We start from the raw sequence: 12,420 nt of genomic DNA on the forward strand, positions 1-12,420 counted from the left end.
GAAAAGAAAAAAAAAAGATTTGGTCCATTAGAAAAATGTTGCAAGAAATGTGTTTATGGGCATGTTTGACTATAATTTTGTTTTTTTTTTATCAAACTGAAATAACTAATTTAATTGTAGGGCATTATACAAAAATATTTATACATAAAAGATTAGTTTATAAAGAATAAATATCAAAAATATTAAAATTAAACTTTATATTCTTTTGTAGATGGTTATAACATCCATAAACAATATTTATCTCAATTTTTCTGGTAGAAAAAGACAAATTTAATGGCTCAACCCCTCAAACCACTTCACACCTTCTTTAAATCACCTATCATGTCCTCCATGCCTCCTTCACAGACAACCAACCATAATACCGTATGAATATGAAGTTGCCGAAACACACCCTGCATTATCGGTGCTGCTTCTCTTTAATTGGACTGTACCAAACAACTAATGACTTTGATAAAAATCGAAATCCAAAGCAATCGACATAACTATCTATAAAACCTCCATATATGGCTAGATTCCAAAGCACACCCCTTGCAAAAACATATATCCCTTACTATCAAATTATTTTGGGGCATCAATTTAGTGCTCCCTTGAGTGATAGTCGAAAATGAATGAGGTTGACTAGAATATAGGATATTATTGATAGGGAGTCTGGAGCATGTATTTATGGGTCAATGGAGGTTTTGATTTTCCGACAAAGGTGATCAGGTTTTGGTTTTCAACAGGGTTGAAGAAAATAAATAGAAGTTGAATGAGGGTGGGGTGTTTAGGTTTAATAGGTTTGGTAGAAGGTGGTAGAAGTGGAGGATAGTGGAGAGTAGATGCAAATGGTGGTCTTGGTGACTAGAGCATGCGTAATACGTCACAGGGTTGTCATTGATGGCCATTGAATAAGTGAGGGTGTCGGTGATTGCATGAAGATAGGGGAGGTGTTGAATACAAGATTTGGTCATCTAATGGGGTTCGTTCAACCTATAAGGATATTTTTAATTTTTTTTATTTAAATTTAAATTATAATATAAAAATAATAATTAATAAATACGAGAAGTAAAATAATAATTCATAGGGTAAATTACATGAATTGTCTCTCGTACATATGTCAAAATGCACGTTCAGTCCCTATTTTCAAAAATTAACTCGGACCGTCCCTCGTTTGTTTAAACTTTCACACTTCCTCCATCCGGACACAAAAAGAATATTTTGCCCTTAACAATTTCTTTTTCAATTTTTTTAAATTTATTGTTTTTAGATTAAACAAAAAGAAAAATATATCTTCATCCTCCCCCCCCCCCTTTTTCTTTCCACAGTCTCCTTTCATCTCCTTACCTTTCCAGCCCAAAAGTCCAAAACATCACTACCACTATTTATTTCTTTCCCCTTTTGCTATAATTCTCCCCCCCCAGAGAGAAAGTTTGAAGAAAAATGAAAATGGATAAGGAACATGAATCACATAAAGCAAGAAAATCATGTTTTTCCGGATAAAGGGTAACAAACTACAAAGATCATTACCTGAAAGAACAACATTTTTCGAAAACCAAACCATAATCGCCTCTCCTTTTTCCAGCAAGAGGGTAACAGATCTATTGAAACCGCCGGAAACAATCATCCACTGCCACTATAAACATCTCTCTCTCTCTCTCTCTCTCTCTCTCTCTCTCTCTCTCTCTCTCTCATAACTCCAACAAGCACCAGTTCCACCACCTGCTAGGGTGTGTTTGATTGAGAACAAGATAATTGGTTTCCCTGTTCTCGAATTGTGGTTGTCGATCGAAGTGAGAAGATAAAGGAAGGTTTCACCATTGCACGAGAAAAGGGAGTGTTTAATTGGCGGGCTAGAAAATATAGGTGATCCATCGCTACAACAAACCCTAACTGTCTCTCATTTTTCCGGCTAGAGGGTAGCTGTCTACACTCCTGCGCAAGCTTTTACCTTATCGTTCAGATTTGCATTCCAACAAGAGGCTAGATCCTCCGATGGTACTGATGATGGAGCGGTGACAAGTGGTGTTCGAATGGGGTGTTTGTCAGATGGTGTTTATATATGAGAGTGGTGATGGTGAAGGAGGTGGTGGTTTGTGGTTATTTTTCAGGAAAACAGGTGGTGGTTATGCAGATTTCCAGTGGTGGTTATGTATTTGTTGTGACAATAAAATAAGATCGATAGATTCAAGAACAGGAATAGGAATCAAAACACAAAGAATTATGATCGAAGTAGTGCTTAATGATTAAAATCAATGCCTTAGAAGACTTCGATGAAGCACTTCTACTGTAAAGGCACGGTAGGGCAGAATACAATCGATACCTAATTACGGTGCATGCATGCACTATAAATAGTCTAACCCTAGCATCATTAAAAAACCGGATGGACACGCCCAACCCGTTACACAATGGACTATTCTATAAAACATTACAATTGACACAACACAAAATAACCCAACAATCTCCCCCTTTGTGTCAATTAAGGAAGGAGACTCTTCATTGATGTTGGCGTTTCTGAGTCTTGAAGAGTTTGGGCATGAGACTGAGCAGGGTGCTGCGAACTGTTATATACCATCTGATCATATCTGCGAAGCATTTCTTACTTGCAGAATCGTTCGCTTTGCATTGCCCGATTAACTCCAGAATGTAGTTCAAGCAGGAAGTGGAGTAAAGATGCTTGTCTGAAAGGGAAAAGAAACACCTCTGAGCATTCGAACCATCTCTAGCTGTAACACCGTAAATTTTCGAACAAATTTTTCATTTTTTTTTAATTACAAAAATTCTCATAATACATTTCACAACAATTCCAATTATCAAATTAACAAAACACAATTCCATAATTGTTTGATTAATAATCCAGGATCCTCCAAAACATAACTCTTTATCTCGTGTGTACAATCGAGCCGTCGCCTTCCCGTGATCCTGAGAAGTACCTGAAACACATAACACATAACACGGTAAGCACAAAGCTTAGTGAGTTCCCCAAAATACCACATATAACACATATTAGCCACTCGAGGCTATAACTTTGTGGGCCCACTGGCCCTAACTCTGTGGACCTTCCGGTCCTAACTCTGAAATCTCTGGAATACACACAACATAAATCACATAGAAATAATGCAGTGCAACACATCACATACATAGCATACAAGATACTCTGTCACATAACCCTGCTTACCACTCAAGGTAAAGTATAGTGAGAAGACTCACCTCGGATGGCGAACAGATCCTATAAATGCTGCTGCTACACTCCGACTTCTATCACTAAGCCAAACCCACAAATAACCCCATTAGGATCTAAGACCAACCTTCACATTATTAGGTCCAAATATAGTCCACCAATCCGGTCCATAAATAATCCAAGCCCAATGGGCCCACTAAGACCCAATACCAAATGGGTTCACAAAAAGTCCTCTAATGGTTCAACTATGGCCCAATTTTCTAAATTGGACCCAAACCCTCATATGGGCCTTACCCTAAAGCCCAACTAAATATTCTAGTCCACATGATTGCTGTTGGATGGCCCATCAATAGCCCAATCACCAAAGCCCAATAGAAAGGCCCAACTCAAGGCCCAAGTGAAACTAGGTTTCACATAAAATGACAATTAGGGTTAAGTGTTTCTCACTTACCCCATTAAGGACTTAATCCATTAAGTCCCTTACCCTACAAGATAAATGATATGGTGCAATTGGGCTTAATACACAATCCAATCCCAATGGCCCAAAAGTGGGTCCAATAAGTCCAAACCCATAAACCCCAAAATTAGGGTTTTCTAAACCCTAATTAGGGTTTTTAGCCCGATAACCATCCAACTAGCCCAGATCACGAATTTGAGCCGATTAGGGTTCACTATGCCAAGCACCACCCACTACCACCTCAGGTAGTGGTGGTCAGTGGCGGCTCACGGCGGTGGCCACCATTTCCAATGGTGGTGGCTTGAAATATTGACTCAAAAATCACATATATCACTTTACACCTAATGCACACACACACACACAGCCACCCTCCATGGTGGCTGGTGGCGGCAGGAAGCGGCAACATGGTGGTAGAAACGAAAATAGGGGCGGCAGCCACCATGGTTGGCTGCCATGGTGGTTGTTGCAGCTTTCCGGCAGCCCACACACATACACATATACAACTGGACAAGTTTCCTTCGCCACCCTAAGCTAAACATGCACCACACACACCGGGACTCACACACTACGCCGCCACCCTCATGGTGGCAGGTGGCAGCCGAAGGTCTCAACGGAAGGAACTTCCCAGAGCAACGATGGCGACGGGAATCGAGAAGGTGACGAAAGAAAGAAGAGGATATCTTACCGGCGGAAGGAGATGTGGCAGCGACATGAACTCGTCGGTCTTCACAGCCACCAGCGGAGGCAGTTCGCGAGGTTGACTCCGAGTTCCGACTTCTCTCTTCGTCTCCGGCAGCAAGGCATGCGGTGGTGATGCTCAGTGGCGAGGCAGCCGACGGCCCTATCTGATCGGAGCAGCGGACAAATGGAGCGGTGGTGGCGGCAGGTCATCACGCATGACGGCTGGAAATAGGGTTAGGGTTTGGGGAGTAATAAGGTTACGGGTTTGATCCACCGCCCATTCTCACAAGATTGCCATGTTGACTCTTTTAACCCCTCCTCCCTTTATTCTTTTCAAATAACATCCGAAATTTACCATATTGCCCCCCATCACTCCAAAGTTCTTTCAATTTGAGTCCAAAACTTACCTAACAGCCCTTATCTTCAAAAATCCTTTCATCATAGGTCCCGAAATTACCAATCCGCCCCTTAAGCCTTCAAATCTTTTCAAATTAAATCCATACCTTACACATTTAACCCCACAGAATCCAAAATTTTATCATTTGGCTCCCCACACCAACACCCCGCTAAATATTATTTATTTTAGGGCTATTATTCATTAATAAATATTTACCTACATATTTATTTAATTAAATGGGATGTTACACTAGCACTATGTTCAAAAACCATACTCCAATTGTCTTTGTGGATTCTTCTGAGCTTCACTTTTGAGACACCATATGAAGCTTCTTTTGGTTTGACAATAGGCTTCTTTCGTAATACAGCCACAATCTCTACATCCATTTTGCTGACTTCGAGGATGTATGAGACCAACATCCTTTTGAGATGTGCCACAATAGGTTCATATTTCTGTTTATCCTTTAGCAAGAGATGTAACAAAGATATCCAATCAAAAGGGTTAAGGCAGGGCAGGTCTGCGAGTGTAAATTCAAACACCAAACTCGCAGCACCTCGAGCAGTTTTAAACCGAGCATTGACGAAGCTTTCGGTTTCAATTGGCCCAACCACCTTTACAGCGATTATTTTCTTTGAACTCCAAGTTTGGTGTTGAGGCTTTCCATGCTTGAGATAAAATGCTATAGGAGACTGATTAACATTATTATCTGAATTTGGAGCATTCGCGATTTTCTCAAAACTACGAAACAAGAAGGCCTTCGGAGTAATAGGAAAATCGAACTACTAATCCGAGGTGTTCTCCAGATCAAACGAAGTAACCAGATCCAACCAATAAACGCTTGGGTTGTCAATGGCTTCATTCAAAATCCTCTCCATAGTCCAAGGAGGAAATAGAGCCTTTTGAGCTTCAAGAGCAATTTAAGCATCTCAAAGCTTTTTTTCACGTGCTTCAGCCTCCCTTTCAATTCGCAAGTTTTCATCAAGTTCTGCATCACAAGATTTGCGTTTGAGCTTTACATTTTCATCTTCTTATTCTTCATCATCATCATCAATTATCTTTTCTTTTTCCCTTCGATCTAGAGGCTACATTAACCTTATGATCGTCTTTTGCTTTCTATTAAGGCTTTTGTTCATGTTCACCTGAACCATCGGCAGCTACAACTATTTGCTTTACCTCTCCCCCTTGTTTCGGAAGTGAACCAGACTTCGAAATACCCTCGAGTTGGTTCAACATAGAAAATACCAGCTTAAGTTTATCTGCCAGATGCTGGCAAACCGAGACCGTGAGAAGAGAATCATGAGTCTCAAGGAGAGTTTGTAGATATGAATTAATATCTGCAACACAGCTTTTCATCACAGCATTTTCTGATTTTAGCTCATCTATCTGTGTGTTCTCATGTGACAACTTCACAAAAAGAACTTTCATATTCTCTGTTTTGACAGCGAGCTCATCCATGATCTTGTTCTCAAGAGCCAAGTCTTCTTGAAGCTTGTTGATTTTGGAAGTGATGGATGTTTGAAACGTAGTATTATCAGCCTGAATAGCAGTACGAACCTTGGAAAGTGAATCTCTTTCTGTTTGAAGGGTTGTACCAAGGATGGTGATCACTTTGTTCACAGTTGTAGTGTTTGATTCAAAATAGGTTTTGAAATCATCCATGAAAGTGTTGGATTAGTGTCTAAGCCCCGTAACTATATTTGGTATGTACTTCACCCGGTTGTGCATGGTCCTTTTGGGTTGCCTTCACCAGAGCAACTTGACAGGGCGATTTATGAAGAGAGAGATTATTATGGTTTATTAATATATTATATGCATAATATATTAAAGGAGAAATCATATAATTTAATTAATATTAGACAAGAATTAATTAGAAATTAATTTTGTGGCTAAAAGACATTAATTAAATAAAGGGGACTTAAACAGTCAAATGTGTGATAGTTGAATATTGGGCTGAGAAGCCTTATGGACTAGGCATGGACGAAATTAGGGATGTGTCGATCCTAATTTCGGCCATAAGGGCCCTATTCCAGAAACTTCCTTGGACTGCTTAAGCCCTAAGTTGTCCATTAGGGTTTTGACTGAAACCCTAGCAGCACAAGTATATATAGAGCCCCTAGGGCATCAGTTTTCGACCACTTGAAACCCTAGAAGAGTTCATAGCCGAAAATTGTGCCTCTCCCCTCTCTCCAATATCATCCTCTTGCTTGTGTGGTGTTTGTAAGCCATTAGAGGAGTGACATTTGTGACTCTAAGCTTCAAGACAAGAAGATTCAATCCATTGTTGAAGAGGTAATCATCTAGATATGTTTTCATATGTTATTTTCGAAATATACATGCTAGATCTAGGGTTCTTAAGTCTTGGATGAATTGCATGTACAATAGAGAAACCTAGATCCAAGCTTTAGGGTTTGCATGAGCACATAGGATGTTCTTTTGTATAAAACTCATTAGTGGTATCAGAGCCTTGATTGGTTTCTATTGTATTGATGCCTTGTATGTTCATCTTACTGAAAATCGTTTTTCTGCCCTCTGCCCGACCTGACTCAGCGAGTCACTTGCTGAACTCCCCGAGTCGGCCCAACTCGACGAGTCCGGTGAGTGACTCGGCGAGTCGGGGAGTCAGACAGAGGGATATTTGAGATTTCTTGCTGTTTTGCTGAAGGATAATTGCCTAAACTGTTTTTGACTAATAAATTCCGAAATTTATTATTATTATATGATTATCCTTACCAAAACAAAAGATAATTATATATAACATGAATTCTGGGGAGCCTTATATACAGTATACTATGGGTTTTCAGATTTTGGCCACAGAGGTTTTAATATTTGCAATTTGGTCCCTAGCCCCTTTTTGGTGGTCAACGGATCGTCAGCTGGTCAATGACGGCAGCTCCAATTTGAGTCGGCTACCCGATAACTTTAATCCATTTCTCGACCTTCATTTCTTAGTTGGTTCACTCCTTCTCCTTCTCCTTCTCCGCTTCTCCCTCCCTTTCCTCTCCTCTCCGTCTCTCACCCTAATTCGCACACCAGCTGTCTCCGTCCGGCGAGTCGACGATGACCACATCATTCCGGCTTCTCACGCTTCTCTCTGTCGCTTCTCATCGACGTCTTCCTCCGATTGAACTACTTCAGATGAATTCATGAGAAGTTAAGATGGTAATTACCAATTAATTGAATAATAAATTCCTTATATGATAAAATTTGATTATTTGAATTATTTGTTGAATTATCTTGTGAATAAAATGGAATAGGTCAAATTTCGATAATCATTTAATTAAATGTTTAATTTAAATTATTTTCTATTTGATCCTATGTGTTTTGAAAAGTTCAAAATTTGCCCTCAAGTTTTGAAATTTAAAATTTTAATTAAAAGTTTAATTTGAATTATTTAAATTTCAAACCCTAGAATTTTACAAGTTTAAAATTCAACCTTATACTTTATAATATTATAAGAATAAATATTATATATGTATAACTTAAATGCTAGTCTTACCGTTAGTAGGCCTCATTCACGAAGTTGGTCTATAAGGGGTGTTTAAGGAAGCAGACTGTAAAATGACCGTCATTGGGTATCCACTCTTACCCATCATACCCTTGACTAGTGGAGGGTCGTTAGCCGAACGGGTAGGATAGGGCAACCCTTCCTCATTAAAAGTATAATGAATTTATAAAGTAACTAAATGTTATTACAAAAATTCTCAATCTTAGTTACTTTAGGCAAAAGTGAAATGATGCAATTCCATGAAATTACACTTTGTACCATTGCTAAGACGTTAGTGGAACGTGTGTGGTTAACCGACACACTAATTGGGCTCTAAGCAAAGGTGCCAAAGGGTGACTCGATGTTTGTCATAGTTAGATGGACCGTGTGTGGTTAACCGACACGTCGAATAAGTGACTGTAACATTGAGGGCACCATGTACATTTGCATGGTTATTCACACCCGCTTTGTGATCCTCGACATCCCAGTCACAAACTTGAGGGGCATATCGAGATTTAAACATACCATTGAAAAGTTCAATGAATCTCAAAAGATCTAGGAGTTTTCAATACATTTAAAACTTAGCTTTAATTTGTTTTTCATGGTGGAAATTAGTGAATCGTCATTCACTTACCTTCAAATTATTTACATGTTAGATTATGGCATCCCTCTTCTAATTTGTAAATGATGTTGTTGGGTCCTAGCCCCAATTTCTCATTTGGGTGTTTAATTGGGGATTCATTTCTAATCAAACTTGTCTCTTTTCTATTTCAGATGTCGAACGTTAACAACAACGCTTCCGGCTCAAATTCCTTTGGCTCGTTCTCACTCATGAACTTGTGTGGGAGAGTGATCTTTGACGGGTCCAATTTTAGTGATTGGATCCGCAACATCCGAATGGTCACTCGTTACGAGGACAAAGAGTATGTCCTCGATGAGAAGATGAAGGAAATCAACATTAACACTGCCTCTGCTGAAGAGATCACTGCCTTTGAGGCCCATGAGCGTGATGCCACGAAAGTCCATTGCATCATGCTGGCGACTATGACTGCCGAACTCCAGAAGTCCTATGAGGACATGTATCCCTATGAGATGCATCAGGATTTGTTAGACAGGTACCACCAAAGCGCTAGGCAAGAAAGGTACGAGATCATCACTTCGATGATCACTGCCAAAATGGGTAATGGAGAGTCCCTTACTGCTCATCTGCAAAAGATGCAGAGATATGTCGATCGCCTGCTAAAGTTGAATGTGAACTTTGATGAAGATCTGGCAATTGACATCATCCTTCACTCCTTGCTTCCCTGTTACAACCAGTTCTGCATGACCTACCACATGAACAAGAAGGATGTCACTTTGAGCAAGCTTCAAGGCTTGTTGAGGACTGCTGAGAGCAACCTCAAAGACAAATCTGTTGCATCAACTCCTACTCTTACTGTTGCCCCAGTCTTGGCAATTGGGCAAGGGAAGGGTAAGAATATGAAGGCTCCCTCAAAGAGCCACCATAAGGGAAAGTCCCATGATGGCACCTCTTCTAGTGGAACCAAGGCTGGTTCTGCTAAACCCAACTCCAACCCCAAGGAGGCAGAGTGCCACCACTACCACGAAATAGGGCATTAGAAACGAAGTTGCCCGAAATATCTGCATGATATCAAGGATGGAAAGATCAAGCCGTCCTACGCAGGTATTTAGACTATTAACTCTAATGATTCATCACATGCTATTTCTTGGGTTCTTGATACAGGATGTGGTTTACACATTTGTTCTGATTTGTAGGGCCTAAGAAGAAATAGGGGTGTGGAGCATGTAGAGGTGTTGATTATGATGGCATGTGCGGAATTAGAAAGATCTAGTGAATCATCATGTAAAATCAAGAACACAAGGAGTAAATAAATCTTTGTAAGCTCATATTAGATCTAGAAAGGATATACAAATGAGTTTGTACACAATTTCTCTCTCTAGTCTAACACTCCAAATGGTTCCTTTTCATAATGGGAGTCACTCACTTCCTATTTATAGGAAAGACTCAACCCATTTACACATACAAGAGGGTAAGCCTAAAACACTACATCCAAGAGTGACGTTGCACCCTAACATTCTCCCCCTCAAAGTTAGGATTGGATGTCCAGCTTTAATCTCCAACAAGCTAGCGCGATCAAGACCAAACTCCCCCTCGAAGTAACACCGGTCTTCAAATCCGCAAATGAATATCCGACAAACCTGAGAAGCTTCGAATACCCATCATTCTCCCCCTTTTTATAATCAAAAAATGATTATAAAACCCATTAAGGGTGAGAAGCGCCCGAGGAATAGTCTTCACGATGCTCCCCCTTGATCTGTACCAAAAATGAATCACCAAAAATCTTGCACGGAAAAACAATCACGAAAAAGCCACAAAAAATTTCCAATTTATGAAATTTTTCGACTTTTTGAGTGAAAGTTGCAAGATTTTTCAAAAACCGGGTAGAAATTGTCACTTTCTGAAACTTGCAGGGACCCATTGCGCCCAAAACAGCCAAATATGCGAAACTCTAGCCCATTTGCGAAACTGGGCATAAAGCGTAAATTCGCACAAACTGCAGGGACCAATTTTGAATTTGGGTATAAACTGCCAACTTTTCAAAACTATGGGTGCTACTTTCGAAAATTTGTCCACTTGTCTTCAAAAATGTCGAAATTTGACCAGTTATGCCATTTCTTCGAACCTACAGGGACCAATTTTGAAAGATATTTGTTTTCTTCTCCAATTCATTACACAGAGATTACACATAGACTAACGCTTCATATACTTTGACTTCCAAATCAAATGAGATATCGAACACAGTTAAGAACCCAATTTTGACCTTCGTTATTTTGACTTTTCGTTTATTTGATGACAAACAACAATTTTTCCACTTACGATTCCTTTTCAGATCAAAGTACCCACTTTCAACAAAAATTGTCCTGTTCTTCATTTCATTCATCCTATTCGTTTCCAGATTACCAAGAACATCGAATTTTAACCTTCAATTTTGACTTCTAGATGCGAACTCATACTCTATCTGCTTTCGATTCCAATGCAAGTATCAAATTCCACCTCATTAATCTTCAATTTGAAACTAATCATGTTCAAATCAATTTTCGATTGCAAAACTTGTGAATGAACAAATCTGATTGGATTATCAACAAAAGAAACTCGAAATATCAATTTCTGATTTCGATTTTGATGTTCTAGTGGAAATCAATTTCAATCACCAAATATCAAGACTCGATCGATTCACATAGATTCACAGCGAGAGAATGCGAAACACAAGAACTCCGATCTTGAAGAATGTCAAGAATGTACAACACCTTTATGCGTATTGTGCATAACGAAGAACTGTGAGTTAATCAAATGATTTATCAACTAGAACTGTGAATGATTTTATCAGATCAAAATAACGGAATCGGCTTAAGAAATGAAAAGTGATTCGAATTCTTGTTGGACTCGATTAAATGTGTATGAACAGTAATGAACACCGATATTTCACTTGACTTTGGGCTCACAAATTGGATTACATGAAGAATAATCGAAAACTTTGGGCTCAAATCTTGGATTAAAATATGATTTTGATTTTGTGATTTGATCAAAAAAAAATTGGATCTTCAAAAGGGTTTGAAACGAATTCGATCCAATTGAGTCAAAACGATCAAAAATTAAAAACGAAACGCACGGATCGAAATCATGGACGTTTTGGAATCCATTTGAGAATTTGAGTTACCTTTTTGACGAATCGAGTTCCATTTTCAACGAACGAATCAAATTTGGAAGATCTTGGTTCTTTTGTCGGAACGAGAAAATCTCCAATTTGAACATTGTACCACCCACGATGCGAGATGTACAACTCGTTCTTCGTGTTCTTCATGTTCTTCGTCAAACCAAGAACATCTTCAAAAGAACTACCAACACTTTTGGGTTTTGACTTCAAATTCAATGCAACACTTGGATATTGTTGCTTTGGAACCCAAATTTGTTTCACGGATTTCGGCTTCACAACATTTGACAATTTTTGTGAGTAAACCCGCTTGTTTTTCTGATTAATCTTCTTCTTCTTTTTCTTTCTCATCTTTTTGCATCTTGAAGACTTGATCTCATGAACAAACCCACTTTCCACAACTTCTTGAGTTTGAATCAAATCTTTTGGAGTTTGATACTTGTGAATTTCTTTGATCACCGGCTTTCGATAAGGAATCATTCCTTCAAACGAATCACAAGAACACAAAAT

This window comes from Lactuca virosa, chromosome 9 (assembly GCF_052849685.1).
Source record: "Lactuca virosa cultivar CGN04683 chromosome 9, Lactuca_virosa_CGN04683_v6, whole genome shotgun sequence".
NCBI classification, from domain to species: Eukaryota; Viridiplantae; Streptophyta; class Magnoliopsida; order Asterales; family Asteraceae; genus Lactuca; species Lactuca virosa.